The sequence below is a fragment of the Perca fluviatilis genome, chromosome 2 (genome assembly GCF_010015445.1).
Source record: "Perca fluviatilis chromosome 2, GENO_Pfluv_1.0, whole genome shotgun sequence".
NCBI classification, from domain to species: domain Eukaryota; kingdom Metazoa; phylum Chordata; class Actinopteri; order Perciformes; family Percidae; genus Perca; species Perca fluviatilis.
In genome coordinates this window covers 12,527,407-12,540,520 of record NC_053113.1, presented here as the reverse complement: position 1 = coordinate 12,540,520, position 13,114 = coordinate 12,527,407, and the positions used below count along the sequence as shown (strand labels likewise).

General features: G+C 42.9%; 3 non-coding genes and 1 pseudogene across 3 annotated transcripts; all 4 read left to right on the top strand.

Annotated features, from left to right (window-relative positions):
* The first annotated feature begins 498 nt into the window (after nt 1–498).
* LOC120554618 lies at nt 499–684 on the top strand. The gene has a single exon (XR_005638537.1). It is a non-coding gene; the product is annotated as a U2 spliceosomal RNA (small nuclear RNA).
* Nucleotides 685–1,645: 961 nt separating this feature from the next.
* LOC120554358 lies at nt 1,646–1,809 on the top strand. The gene has a single exon (XR_005638378.1). It is a non-coding gene; the product is annotated as a U1 spliceosomal RNA (small nuclear RNA).
* A 1,189-nt stretch (nt 1,810–2,998) lies between these two features.
* Nucleotides 2,999–3,189, top strand: LOC120554536. Its single transcript, XR_005638499.1, has one exon. It is a non-coding gene; the product is annotated as a U2 spliceosomal RNA (small nuclear RNA).
* A 961-nt stretch (nt 3,190–4,150) lies between these two features.
* On the top strand, nt 4,151–4,276 carry LOC120554495 (annotated as a pseudogene).
* The last annotated feature ends 8,838 nt before the right edge of the window (nt 4,277–13,114 follow it).

Below are 13,114 nucleotides of genomic sequence, written 5' to 3'. Positions count from 1 at the left end.
GTTCACTCTCCAGACCAATAGGTGGCGGTGTGTCAGGTAACCATCGGCAGAAAACAAAGACAGGAAGTAGTGGTAATGTGAGAAATAAAAGTGTGTTTTCATTCTTTTCTGTGAACTTCAAATGTGGATCAAACTACTTTAGGTAGCAGTATGATTTAGTTTATTCTTATTTGAACTTGCTGTTGGGCTGTTGCTCATTTATTGGAGTCGGATACATTCAACTGGTGACTTTAGCTTCTGATTTGGGGATACAGCGTTGCATGATGGGATATGTGCCCATTTTTCTCAAGTAACGTAAATAATTGTCAGTCTTAGTACAAATACAAGCTTGTTATAAATCTCACCACAAACCATCACCAGTTGTACATGAACTCAAATGTCCGTTGTTCCTGTTTTATACGGTGACCTAAACAGTTGTTTGGTTGTAGTTAATTAGCGACCCGTAGGTGAGACGTACCGTGCGGAGAATGTTGTCCTCTCTGCCGACCCTTTGTCAGTATCGCTTCTCGGCCTTTTGGCTAAGATCAAGTGTAGTATCTGTTCTTATCAGTTTAATATCTGATACCGCCTCACCCGGGGACCATATATTAAATTGATTTTGGAACTGGGAGATGGAATAGGGCTTGCTCCGCGACCCACGCATCGACCTGGTATTGCAGTACCTCCAGGAACGGTGCACCCCCCTCTCAATGTTCAACATTAATCTTAGTCACATCCGCTTTCTGCTGTTGTTAAAATACATTTATTATATAAGTGCTCTGGTGCTGTTATTGTTCTAAGAGCAGGAGGTTGCCAAGTGGAGACATGTTTTTAATGTCGGTCACTGTAAAATGAATCAAACCAGTAACTGTTTAGAAGTAGATTGTTAAAAGAAATGTGCTGTTCTTTGCCCTCACTGCTTGTAGATTCTTGATCTTGGTAGATCCTCAAACTTGATGTAGTTGGTTAGCTTTATTTCACTGTAGTTTTGAACGGTCTGTTCAGTCTGATAATTAGGTTAGCTCATTCCCCAAAAGTGAGAATCCTTTCTGCATAATTTCTGCTGCTGTTTCCCAGTCGGCTTTCTGCTGACATTAAAAAGGCATATGCACTTCATTTTCTGTTATCTAAGGTATTTCTTTTTGCTGTATACGTCGCATAGACACAAGCACAGAGATGAATGTTTACTAAAGTGTTGTTCACACTCCAGACCAATAGGTGGTGGGTCAGTTGTCCCCCAGAAATGAACAAAGACAGGAAGTAGTTTTAATGTGAGAAACAGAACTGTGTTCTTATGTTTCTCTGGATTTCAAACGTGGATCAAACTACTTTTTGTTGCAGTATGATTTAGCTTGTTCCCATTTAAACTCTCTGTTGGGCTGTTACTAGTTTGTTGGAGTTAAATACATAAAACGGGTGACTTTTGAGTTTGCTTTTGATTTGAAGATACAGCATTGCATTATGGGAAATATAGATGCCTTATTTCTCAAGTGAAGTGTAAATAATCTTTGTTAGCCTTAGTACAGACATGTTTGTCCTATATTTAAATCCTGTAGATGTTCATGCCTTCTCTAGTCTCTGATGTTGGTAATTTGTATATTGTCGGCACCATTAGTCAGCGTGGTGTTTCTGTGAAAGACTCTCCTGACTCTGATGTGTACAACTCATACTTACCTGGCAGGGGAGATACCATGATCAAGAAGGTGGTTCACCCAGGGCGAGGCTTGGCCATTGCACTCCGGCTGAGCTGACCTCTGCGAATTCCCCAAATGTGGGAATCTCGACTGCATAATTTGTGATAGTGGGGGACTGCGTTCGCGCTCTCCCCTGATAACGTGTGAAATGAAAATATTTACATCAGAATAATCAGATGAAGCTTTGCTAGAAGATGCTGGATTACATGTAAAGAATCTAGAGAACAGTGGCTCAAAGGGTTTATTTATTAAAAGCAGGAAACATGACATGTAATGTTAATATACCCACACATTACTTTAAATGAATCCAGATTCAGTGAACCATCCTCTAATGCAGTGTTTCTCAAACTTTTTTCAATATTGTACTCGCTTTGAATTGCTTTTTAAGCCGGTACCCCTGAACAGCGCAAAACATTTTTGGTAGAAAAAAAGTCTTTAAGAGGAACAATACAGCGCCTGCAGTGATAGATTAACCAAACAACAACCTTTTTAAACAAAAACATTTAAATGCTACATTTCAAATGTTTAGAATCCATCACTTAATTCATTCATTATTATAGTATAATTATTTTAGGAATTATGCATGATATATTTTTAAATTAGCATTTTTGTAAACATTTTATGTACCCCCTGCAGTACTCCAAAGTACCCCTAGGGGTACAGGTACCCCCATTTGAGAAACACTGCTCTAATGAATGTGAAATCAGTCATAAAGCTCTCTGTTGTTAATGTAGATGTGGAAGTAAACTGTCAATCAGTGAAGAAAACAAGAATCTGACAATTCTTCCTATTTTCATACAGAGAAGCACAGAGATGAATGTTTAGTGTTGTTCACTCTCCAGACCAATAGGTGGCGGTGTGTCAGGTAACCATCGGCAGAAAACAAAGACAGAAGTAGTGGTAATGTGAGAAATAAAAGTGTGTTTTCTTCTTTTCTGTGAACTTCAAATGTGGATCAAACTACTTTAGGTAGCAGTATGATTTAGTTTATTCTTATTTGAACTTGCTGTTGGGCTGTTGCTCATTTATTGGAGTCGGATACATTCAACTGGTGACTTTAGCTTCTGATTTGGGGATACAGCGTTGCATGATGGGATATGTGCCCATTTTTCTCAAGTAACGTAAATAATTGTCAGTCTTAGTACAAATACAAGCTTGTTATAAATCTCACCACAAACCATCACCAGTTGTACATGAACTCAAATGTCCGTTGTTCCTGTTTTATACGGTGACCTAAACTGTTGTTTGGTTGTAGTTAATTAGCGACCCGTAGGTGAGACGTACCGTGCGGAGAATGTTGTCCTCTCTGCCGACCCTTTGTCAGTATCGCTTCTCGGCCTTTTGGCTAAGATCAAGTGTAGTATCTGTTCTTATCAGTTTAATATCTGATACGTCCCCTACCCGGGGACCATATATTAAATTGATTTTTGGAACTGGGAGATGGAATAGGGGCTTGCTCCGTCCACTCCACGCATCGACCTGGTATTGCAGTACCTCCAGGAACGGTGCACCCCCCTCTCAATGTTCAACATTAATCTTAGTCACATCCGCTTTCTGCTGTTGTTAAAATACATTTATTATATAAGTGCTCTGGTGCTGTTATTGTTCTAAGAGCAGGAGGTTGCCAAGTGGAGACATGTTTTTAATGTCGGTCACTGTAAAATGAATCAAACCAGTAACTGTTTAGAAGTAGATTGTTAAAAGAAATGTGCTGTTCTTTGCCCTCACTGCTTGTAGATTCTTGATCTTGGTAGATCCTCAAACTTGATGTAGTTGGTTAGCTTTATTTCACTGTAGTTTTGAACGGTCTGTTCAGTCTGATAATTAGGTTAGCTCATTCCCCAAAAGTGAGAATCCTTTCTGCATAATTTCTGCTGCTGTTTCCCAGTCGGCTTTCTGCTGACATTAAAAAGGCATATGCACTTCATTTTCTGTTATCTAAGGTATTTCTTTTTGCTGTATACGTCGCATAGACACAAGCACAGAGATGAATGTTTACTAAAGTGTTGTTCACACTCCAGACCAATAGGTGGTGGGTCAGTTGTCCCCCAGAAATGAACAAAGACAGGAAGTAGTTTTAATGTGAGAAACAGAACTGTGTTCTTATGTTTCTCTGGATTTCAAACGTGGATCAAACTACTTTTTGTTGCAGTATGATTTAGCTTGTTCCCATTTAAACTCTCTGTTGGGCTGTTACTAGTTTGTTGGAGTTAAATACATAAAACGGGTGACTTTTGAGTTTGCTTTTGATTTGAAGATACAGCATTGCATTATGGGAAATATAGATGCCTTATTTCTCAAGTGAAGTGTAAATAATCTTTGTTAGCCTTAGTACAGACATGTTTGTCCTATATTTAAATCCTGTAGATGTTCATGCCTTCTCTAGTCTCTGATGTTGGTAATTTGTATATTGTCGGCACCATTAGTCAGCGTGGTGTTTCTGTGAAAGACTCTCCTGACTCTGATGTGTACAACTCATACTTACCTGGCAGGGGAGATACCATGATCAAGAAGGTGGTTCACCCAGGGCGAGGCTTGGCCATTGCACCCCGGCTTAGCTGACCTCTGCGAATGGGCTTCACCTGGACCCAAGTGCAATTTCCCTCAACGTGATAGGGTGAAAATTTTCAGCGGACCTCAGATGCGCCTTCTAGTGGTCGAATATGTAAACATCAGAAGCTGACAATGTGTCTCCCCCAAGTGGTCAAACAGTGTTGTGACCACTAGAATACTGATGTTAAAATTAACAGTACAAATATGATATATTCAACTATAATAAAACTCATTAAGCACACCTACTCAACGAATCCAGAATAATCCTTTTATTGTTCTTGTGTTTGTATGTTATGCACCCACTATGTACAGGGAGCACAGATGCCATTTTTGTATATCACATTAACTTCTTTCAAGTATTGTGATAGGTGGTGTCACTCACCCTACTATATATAAGTGTAAGATAATGAAGTTAGATTCAACTATAGTGTTCATTTGAGGGTTGTATTAATATTTATTAAGGATCATGGACGTTCTTATCAGCCTGAAGAGTTTATGTAAAAGGCCTAAAGCTACTTTAATGTTTCTATTTCCATATGTGCAAATTTATGAATGATCAATGTATTTGGGTAAGTATGTATTTGTATGTGTACTAATGGCACAGGCCCTTACATGCAAGTAATCTGGCTATATACAGTACCGGTCAAAAGTTTGGACACGCTTTCTCATTCACTTAATCGGAAAGCTTGCCCAAAACTTTTGACTGGTACTGTATCTTTGTTCCTAATTGTTTAATAAACATTGTTGCATTTATTAATTGATATTCCACAACTCACTGTTACTGTAGCAAATATCACTTTATTCAATAAAGTGCACGAAATGGGAGAACACTAAAAAAAAACAGCACAACCGTGTAGAAAAAGTTGAACATTGAACAATGAAAAGACATAAAAATGATTACTATTTACAATATGTACATGAATATGTATATAAAAACAAAAACTATTTATGATTTGACCAATAATTTGCAATTTACTAAGAAACTGTTATTTAAACTATTTACCAATCAATACAGCTTACAATATTTACAGATTATTTTACACCATGTCATGTCTACAGTCCCAACATGTCTATGACAGAGGTGAAGTGCTCGTGGCTGGTGTAAACCCGTGTTGTCCAGACCTTTTGAACTGGACATCAATTTTTTGGTACTTTTTATGTCCCTGAGTGGATTGGCCACAGAGAGCACAGACAGGAGAACACATGGCACAAGGTACTGTCAGCTGGAAGCCCAAAATATCAAAGTACATCACAAAATACTGCAGGAAGTTAAAGAAAAGTACAATGTGATTACTGTTTACTACTTAGATTTAAACACGGTATAAACACACACAAACACAGAGAGAAACACACACACACAAACAGAGACACACACACACACACACACACACACACACACACACACACAGTGTACCAATAATTTGCAATGTAAAAGGCATCATTAAACGTGATTAAGACTAAGAAACTGTTATTTAAACTATTTACTAGGGCTGCCACCTCTTAGTCGATTAGTCGACTAATCGGTCGTTTTGGTCTTAGTCGAATAAGATTTCTTTAGTCCATTAGTCATTTTTTATGCTTATTCATGCTTAATTACTCATTTCCAAGAAACTTCTGAGCACATTTATGGTAAACACAAGAGTTAAAGTGGTGCTTTTGCAGGATTAATTAAATTAAACTCAGTTTTACAGATGGTTAATTAACTACATTTATATTGTGCTTTTCTAGTCTTAACCACCTCTCAAAGCGCACAGCTCCGTCAATTAAATCAACTAATCGATTAGTCGACAAAATCGTATAAGTGTTAGTCGACTAAGAATTTCTTTAGTTGAGGACAGCCCTAATATTTACCAATGCAAAATACAACTGTACGATATTTACAGATTATTTTACACCGTGTCCAGTCCCAACATGTCCACGACAGAGGTGAAGTGCTCGTAGCTGGTGTACACAGTGTTGTCCAGACCTTTTGAAGTGGACATCAATTTCTCAGGGCAGAATGTCTTTTTTTTGTACTTTTTATGTCCCTGAGTGGATTGGCCACAGAGAGCACAGACAGGAAGATTTTGCACCCGTGAAAGTTTGCTTCCTATTTCAGAGGGGTGGTCCTTGATCTTGCGCTTGAAGTGCGTTGCTCTCGCCCAGGTCTGAGCAGCGGGCGTTATGGGCTGTGTGGAGGTGGAAGGCATGGGCCAAGCCGAGGGGGCAGACATGGAGGGAGTGGGCATTATGGGCGGAGCAGAGGGAGCGGGCATAATGGGCAGTACAGAGGGAGCGGGCATTATGGGCCGAGACAAGGGGGCAGACATGGAGGGGGCGGGCATTATGGGCCGAGCAGAGGGAGCAGGCATTGTGGGCCGTGTGGATGAAGTGATGGAGATCACAGGTCTGGTGATGGTAGAGGTGGCAGGGGCTTTTCTGACTGGCGGGGGAAGCAGAACAGGGGGTAGTGGTTGTTGAGGCCGGAAGAGCGGCCTGATCATTTCCGTCCTTTCCTTTAACACCTTTGTCCCTGCCATGTTGGGTGTGGGCACATATTCCATCAGGGGGTAGTCTGGTGGAGGGAGTACTGCTGGCTGGAGGGGTGCTGGAGGTAGGACTAAAGAAGAAATTGAGGTGGTTTTAGTGATGGTGGATGCCTGCTTTGTGGCGTGCATATTTAGGATGCGCTCTTGCCGCCGGATGAAGTCCCGCACAGTCTTGACGTTGATCTTTGGCAGAGGAATGCCTGCTTTGCACAGCACTGGATCCTCCACCAAAATCCGGTGCTGGATGCGTTCGTAGCACTTTAATATTGTGCTTTTTTCTGGACTCTTCCGTGACCCTTGAGGTGAGCGCAACCACAGCAGTTTAACCAGCGTGTACATGAGCCGGTTATGCTGTGCGCTGATGTCATGCTGTGCTGGTGCATAACGCTTGGCCATCTTGACCTTTTGTATTACAGCAGCATCAACAAGGTCGTCTCTTTTGGTCCGGCAGTACAGGGTGTTGCCCCAGTGGGTTCTGTACAGCTGGTTAAACTGCTGTGGCTGTTTGTCATGCTCGTCCACTTTGCTCCAGGCATCCAGGACGTCGTTCCTCTGCTCTGAGCTTAGCGACAGCTTGTCCTCCGTCAGGCCAATCTCCACCAGCACAGAGCAGAACCGTTCCAGCTTTGAAAAGCCGGGCAAAGGGTTTGGACTGCAGGCATCTTCCTGTTAAAATAAATAAAGTTAAAGTGTGTACATTGTCCAGCAACCAGTGCATTGTAATTAATTCTGGCAGACACACAGTTACTCACAAAGGCTGGAGGGTGAACCGTGGAGGTTTCGTCGCTGGTGAGCGTTATGTGGGGCATGATGACATCCAGTGCATCATCATGTGCCTCCACGTCGCTCTGGTACGCCTCATCGGACTCTGGATCGGGCTGCCCGGGCTGAACCACCTCCTCCTCTGGACCAGGTCCATCATTTACAATGTCCTTAAGTGAAAAGGGTCCAGATTCACCCGTGCTCTGGCTGAACAGGTACTCTAGCCCCAGCAGCTCTTCGGAAGGGACATTAGCAGGGGCCCGGAAATTTTCCTCCACAGTCTCTCCGAATAGCTGCTGACAGCGGGTGTTGAGGCGGTCAATCAGCGGGGCTGAATAGGTCCTGTAATGCCGTCCTCTGCCTCCAAACACCGCATCCGAGCTCCTGTCCGAGTTCCACCGTGCAATGCCACTTATCAGGTAAACCTGATAGGGCCTTGCTGCACAGTGGGGGCCTGAATAGAATAGAGCACTGCTTTAATAAATGACCCAGAGGGGCAATTTGGCTTATCTAAACCATACAATATACACATACACTATAGACATAAAGACAAACATTAACACAAGTACAAAGTCAGCATCATCGTTGCTGTAGTTGTTGTAACCTGTCACCAGAACCATCACAAGAGGCTTTTAATTGCCATCACAAATACAATAAAAGGTATTCAAATAATGACATTGTGTACAGTACAAGTGTACAGACTACTTTTGTGTACCTGGAATCATGTTTGGAAGAGTTTTATGGAATCCTTCCAGGCTGTTGCTTCCACGCAGACATTTGTAGAAGGGCACGTCCACATTGTTGATGTTTGTGGTACGCGCCACCCTGTACATGGTCATGCCTGGTGGATCCTGCATGCACTCCAGGTGTCTCTGCTGGCTTGCCCACATCTCATCAATGGCCTCTGTAAATACAGATTCATTCAGAGATACAGTGTGTTATGTTCACTACCTATGCTACACTATCTGTTTTGCTGTTATAATAATAATAACTTGTTTATGTTGTCTTTAATACCAGGTGTTTTGAAGAGGCTCACTCCACTCTCGTCCAGCCCAGCGGGACCTTTTAGCTCCTCGATGGCCAGCTGGATGAGCCGGAATGTTTCCTGAGCCCCGAGTGTGACCCTCCGCACGTGGTGTTTGAGGTGGTCCCTTGAAATGTATAGCCGGACAATGTCTTTGTCTGGGACAGAGTTCAGCACTGGCGGATTCTTGGCCTTGATGGCCTTGATGAGTAGATCCAGGTCGGTGCGGTTGTAGGCCATCACAGCCCCAGAGAGAGCCGACTTGAACACAGCATACTTGCAGTGTGAGTCTGTGCGTATGGCTGCGTCAAACCGGTGGATCCAGTGGAAGATGTCCAGACGCACAACCATACCACTGTCCACCCAAGGCTGGAACAAGGTCTCCGTCCCTGTTGGTCCCTGTGCACGGCAACACCCACGGTCCACATATAAGATTTTGGGCACAGCTTGATTGGCCAGCCGGAACCTTTCCATGACTCCACGGCACATTGGCTTCAGCTTCTCGGTGGACTCCTCACAGGTTAGCACAAACGAAACAATCTGGGAGTGCTCGTTTCCGATGCTGGTGAACCACTCAGCTGAGCCTTTTCCCTCGCCAGACAGCTTCTTTACCACCTAAAAAAATGCGATAACTTCTGTTAGATTCTATTTCTGTCAGTGTTAAACTGGGTTCAATTAAAGCTGAATCAAAACAAAAAAACAATACTGCTAATGTTTTGCATCATACAGAATAGCACAATTTTTGTGATTTACATACTTTCTTGGTGGAATCCATTTTCAGCACAATGCCAAAAGTGGAGAGGATCTGGTTCCGGTAGTCCTGCACATTGCTGGCCTCTGCCAGCAGGAAGGCATGGCGCAGGAGCGGAGCGGATGGAAGCGCTCTCTGAGGAGGGGGAGGCTGGAAGGTGTGTCCAAATGCAGAGACGATCCCTCCGGGTTCTGAAACAGTCACGAGGAGTGTGGTGTACAGATCCTTCCGATGAAGGTACTCCTCATTATGATTTTCCTGTAGCTGCCGCCACACTTTAATCATGGTGTTCCCTTCGGTCCTGTCTCTCAAAAGGCGCACAACATTCTTGTCCACACCTCGCCTGTGAGGAGGGTCACAATCAATATGTTAAGGTTGATTTGAGTGACTACTTTTAAGTTTAGGTAATGCACACGTTATGTTCAGTACAATAATATTGCACTCATCAAAACAAAGTTACAAAGTGCTTTATATATAGCAATAGCAAGCAAGCAAATAAATGTGTAAACAAAAATGTTGAATGTTTGTATACTGACTTGGCGGTGAGGATGGCAGGGAACATAGCTTGGTGAGCCTCGCTAAGTTGTGACAAAATAGCGGAATCCCACGCAATCCAGCGACCCACTGTCACACCTTCCTTGCTCCTGCCTGCCTTGGTACACGGCCCGCAGCACAGGACCTCTGACAGCATGGTGTACCAGCTGGATACGTCGCAGATGTGGCGTACCTAAAGTACAGATAGGGGGGGGGGGAATCAAATAAAGGCTAAAGCTTTTTTTCTTGCATGTTTACATAGATAGTATTGGGTATTTAACTGACAGGTAATAACGCTTTTCAAAGATGAAGTGAGGTATACCCAGGTGTGGTAGCCAGACTTGTACAGGTGCACATTCTGTGTCCTACCCACACACTCATCACCCCTAGGACACTTCAGGGAGTATCTCCAAACTCCAACAGGGCGCCACACAAAAACACGGCTCCGGAAGAAGAGCTGTGGAGTTGGGATAGCCCCCCTGACATAGCCAGGAGGTTCTGGCGGGTAGAACCACATCCGATCCGACTTCATCACCCGTCTCTTTCTCAGAAGACCGGTGATGTCTTTGTACACCTGGACAGGCGTGAACAGCCCTCTTTCTGGGTCCTCCTTTAACCAGGGGATGTCGGCAGAGGGAATGCCATTGGGGTTTTCCCATGGACGCACCCAACCCTCTAACTCCACCTGCAACACACATAATGCATACAAAACATTTGGTTATTGCTGTGTACATATTAATGTTAAAACCTAAAAACGGTTTTAAAAAACATGTTAAAAAAATTAAAATAATAATTCTCATTTACATTGTTTGTATATGTGTGAGTATCACTTACAGGGGAGTCACTGAGAGGTGAGTGCATGGGGAAATCCTGACCCTTAGTTGTGGAGGTGGACTGTGTGGGCTGGACAGTGGGCTCAGGCTGTTTTGACCCGACTGCGGACACGCGCTGCTTGGACTGAACAGCTGATACCTGCTTTGGCCGGACAGTGGTCTCAGGCTCAGGCTGCTTGTGCCGCAATGCATTCTCAGGCTCAGGCTGTTTTGACCCGACAGCGGACACGCGCTGCTTGGACTGAACAGCAGACACACGATGCTTGGGCCGGACAGCGGTCTCAGGGTGGTTTGACTGCACAGCGAACACGTGCTGCTTGGTCTTCTCTGTTGCCTGGGAACCCTGAGACTGACTGCTACCCTCGCCCATAGCCATACATGGGGTCTTTTGGGACCTGTGCAAGTCTAAGAATGTATCAAGCAAAATAGTTTTGTATTATGATTATCTTATGATTGAACAGTTTGATTTCTATTCATTAATCTCACTTACCTTCCACAGCCTGGGTTACAGCTAACATTTCCGTCTCATCACCTGGCCATAAGGAACGATCCTTCTTGGAGGGGCTTGCCTGCGGTTGCTGGACCACAAATGTAACGTAACTATCTACATTTTATGATTTACTAGTTTTTAAATGCCAAAAGCAAACATACACATTTATTCAAAGTGCTTAAAATACCATTACAAAATTAACAAATTGTAGTCATTAGCTATCCCGCTCTTCCTCTTTCATGACAAATAAATAGTCAAATCAACACTTACTTGTTCTTTGTCCCTGATGTATTTCCGGAACCTCTTCATTTGCACGCTGGTGATGTGGGTGACTGGTGTGTTGAGCCATCTCCTCACAGAATTGGAGGCCTTTTGTATAACCTCCCTCTGCTCCTCGCTGTAGTCGCCTGGCCTATCTTTTTGTCGATGGTACTGACTATACAGCTCCCACATCTCCTGGAAGGTGCGATCCTCGAACCCTTTCTGTCCGTAGATGCACCTGTCGATGTTGGCTTCGAGGTGACAGGAGATTTGTGGGAAGCTCTCGGCGTATTCGGCGAGGAGGTCTTTCACCCACCGGTTCCCCACCTCTCCCTTCCGATTTGGGTTTGCGACCTCTGACTGGTGCTTGTCAATTATGCTGAAATGATATAGGGTAAATGCTTATTAAGCCCACCAACATTGCTTTTCAGATGTTTAATCTATACTGCCCCAATTAAAGTGAGAACATTTTAGATAAAATGAAAGTCTAATGTCTCTGTGTTTATAACCAATTTATATCAGTGTTTTCACTTTTATTTTATAAATGGCATTTGAAAAAGTGCGGTCTGTTTGCTCGCATTCTGAACCTTAGTTTGATTTCAAAAGAAAAAGTAGTTCTAGATATATCTTCAATTTTATTGCACCTTTGAATCAGCAGGCACATGTCATACATGTGCTTCAATAACTTAATATTGACAAATCTTTTTCGCTTACATTGAAAAGTGCTACTTATGTGACAAGTAGGTTAAACATCACACAGTAAAAAATGCTAGTTGAATAGTAGAATGAATAGTTTTCTGGGGGTTTATATGGTGCTTATACCCTACTTCAACGTAGTACCATCATCTTCATGAGTTAAACTGCAATTAAGATGATGAGTAAAGACAACTTTGCATAGATAAATAATAAACACTGAATAAAGTAGTTTTGCGCACAGCCAACAATGGTAATGAATATAATATGCTTACTACTTTATGTATCCCACATCATTTGCGACAAGCCAGTGGAAGGGTGCGTTGTCATACTGGCCAAAAGGGACTACCAGCTTTCCCAGGCACAGCTGACGTGACGGTGCAGGGATGCCCTCTGCTCGAAGGAGCTTCTCTGCATGTGTCAGGGCGCTGTCCTGGAAGAGCAGCTCCTGTGGAGGTTTAGGGAAAAACATCTTTTTCTCCCGATAGCAACGTGCCTCTTTAGTCGCCATCAGTACGGCCTGTTGGCGGTGTGCAGGGGCCTCTGGGTTTAAGATGCGGATTGCTGGGGCCGCCATCTTCAATTATAGATACTGAAATAGACACAGTAACAGCACAACATTATATATTTTATTTTAACATTATATATTTTGTATTCAGTTTCTAATATGACAATGTGCATGTTAGTGTACAAAAGGTCATTGATACCCTATGATTATCATCACACAGCGAGGAGGAAGTGTCAGAGCAGGATGACAACTGCTCAACCCTGATTACAGCTCTTCAGATGAAGATGTCTTTGAGGTAAAGTTCATATAACTTCTGAAGTTGACATTTTATCCACTTTGTAGCCCATTTCTTTACACTCAAAATCAGTTAAAATCCTTTTACAATTTCTATTTGATGAAACACATTCCTGAGATGGCACATGCTGTTATAGCATGAACAGAAACATGAATTAGGTTAGTAATATGTAATAAGTTCATGTTTTGTGACAGCAACAATAACTTTAT